The sequence below is a fragment of the Nicotiana attenuata genome, chromosome 11 (assembly GCF_001879085.1).
Source record: "Nicotiana attenuata strain UT chromosome 11, NIATTr2, whole genome shotgun sequence".
Classification (NCBI taxonomy): Eukaryota; Viridiplantae; Streptophyta; class Magnoliopsida; order Solanales; family Solanaceae; genus Nicotiana; species Nicotiana attenuata.
This window is the reverse complement of record NC_031999.1, coordinates 29686101-29688352: the sequence shown is the minus strand read 5'-3', so window position 1 is coordinate 29688352 and position 2252 is coordinate 29686101. Positions and strand designations below refer to the sequence as shown.

The 2252-nt window shown below is 37.8% G+C and overlaps 1 protein-coding gene across 3 annotated transcripts in view; it reads right to left on the bottom strand.

The window, feature by feature from the left end:
- LOC109234299 (E3 ubiquitin-protein ligase PRT6-like) overlaps positions 416–2252 on the bottom strand; it is a 30690-nt gene continuing 28853 nt past the window's right edge. For 2 of the 3 annotated variants that reach the window (XM_019400224.1, XM_019400225.1), the window contains exon 19: positions 416–891. The gene's annotated coding sequence lies outside the window, so the exon portion shown is untranslated. The remainder of the gene's footprint in view (positions 892–2252) is intronic. The other variant, XM_019400226.1, reaches the window with a different exon arrangement.

Sequence of the window (2252 nt, the reverse complement as noted above, 5' to 3'; positions counted from 1 at the left end):
AGTTTTTTCGTTCAGATTTATCTTTACATAAAAAGTGGCTAAATTTTGATTACTTTTGAAATTGTGGCTATTTTTGAATGACGTATTTATGGCTATTTTTTGAATTTCTCCTATTTTTCTTTTTTGACAACCGATAAATCCCCTAAGACGGTAGTGCACAATTAGAAACTCGATGGATAATAAGCTGCACATCAACCTCCATTTAAATACCAGGCTTTATTAGGAGCAGAGTACTGGAGCCATATTTTTTTTCTTTCTGAAAACCTATTGTTTTGAGTACAAAAAATCCTGGATTCCCTCATGTATCCAACGGTTTTGTTAATAGATCAATGAGGCACGAAAAGGTTTGTTATTTTCCGAACATCTGTGCCAACAAGGTATATAAATTTAGGAGCAGAAGCAAGCTAACAAAAAATGAGGAAGGCAATTTGAATATTATCGCTTGATTATAGCATATTGCTGTTTAGGTCTCTATATATACACAGTTCATAATTGATGACACTTCAATCATCATTGACATCAGAACAAAGGAAGCCAAAGGGCAAGACTAGATTGTTGCACATATATAAAAATCCATATGGCTAGACATTAATATACACTTGAAGGAGAGCTAGGTGACAACCCGCTACTAATGCTTGCATTAGGATAGGTTGTCTACATAACACCCCTTGGGGTGCTGCCCTTCCCCGGACCCTGCATAAACGCGAGATGCTTTGTGCACTGGGCTACCCTTGTTGAAAGAAAGCAAAGCAGTTATCATGTTACATCTGAAGCTCCAAATTTATTCACAATTTCTGTACAGCTAGGTGCTGACAACACACCGTTCCATCTCCACCACCGAGTCATTTTCATGGAATACAGGCATCCTATTCCTGCGGGCAAACCGTAATCCTGTCACATATGAAATTTTAACTAATTAACATAAAGTAAAAAAAGCACGATAAATCAGCATCGCAAGACTCACACGAGGAAGTATTTGTCACGAAGAAAAGGAACATAAAATAGAACAACAGGAGTGGTCTGCAGTCAACTAGAAAAATCAATAGAACCCCAAAGGAAAAAAGAGAGGGTGATGCAACCTTGGGCAAACCATAGCGAGGGCTTAAACAAGCTTACTGTAAGCAATGTCATGAGAAGCTATACAGGAGGGAAATTCGGCAGAGAAGCTTATCTTTATTCTCGTAAAGCATCTCAATTTAAGTCCTACACATCTTACATTGCAACAACTACGCCTTAGTCCCAAATAAGTTGGGGTTGGCTATATGAATCCTCACTGATTCATTTAATAAGCTCAACTAATGCCATCATCATGCCAAATAAAATAAAGGGCAAAAACAAGTTTATATATGTATGATCCATACATTGCTCATATTAATATGTCGTAAACAGACCTCGAATAAAAATTGAAATGTAAGATTGCATTGATATATTAGTAGGCCTGTTATTGCACCCAGTGGCGAAGCCACATGGTCACAAGTCGTCGAAAAATTATACTGTGTATATATGTAAATATTATGTTTTAGGTATATAACACATTGAATACCCTTTGTCGGCAAATTTTTTTCACTTCTTTCAAATTTGAATACCCTTGGGAAAATTTCTAGCTTCGCCACTGATTGCACCCAGGCTTACAGGTCCCACCTATAGGAGTGCCAACTTGGGAAATGTCGTGCATTCTGATGCCATTACACAGTAAAAGATGCCAAATACTCATAACTCGGATCCATTATCTCTTTTCGTCTTTTTGAGGCGAGGGTCTTTCGGAAACAGCTTCTCTACCTTCTCCGGGGTAGGGGTAAGGTCTGCATACACTCTACCCTACCCTCCCCAGACCCCATTTGTGGGATTTTACTGGGTTGTTGTTGTTGTTGTACACAGTAAAAGATGCCAAATACTCATTTGCTAGGAAGTTACAACAAGGTGGTCTGAGACCTTTCAAGCATTTTAGCGTATTTTGATTAAGTACAATTAATCAATCCTAGTTTAGCAGAAAGCTCCAACAGTAATCCTATCCTACCCAAGTAATCTAACGCAACTTATAGCTACAATTTTATTGATACTTTGAGGCTCCACCTGTCACTATATTGATGTAGCATGTTTCAGGAACTAAATAGGTCAGATTTTCAAAATATTTGAATTACTACAAGTGGATGTTAAAAGATTCTGATGACGAAATAATCACAAGAACACTGTCTGATAAGCCTCGCTTTTTGTTCATGATGCACAATAGACAAAGCGAAAATATGGCCGGG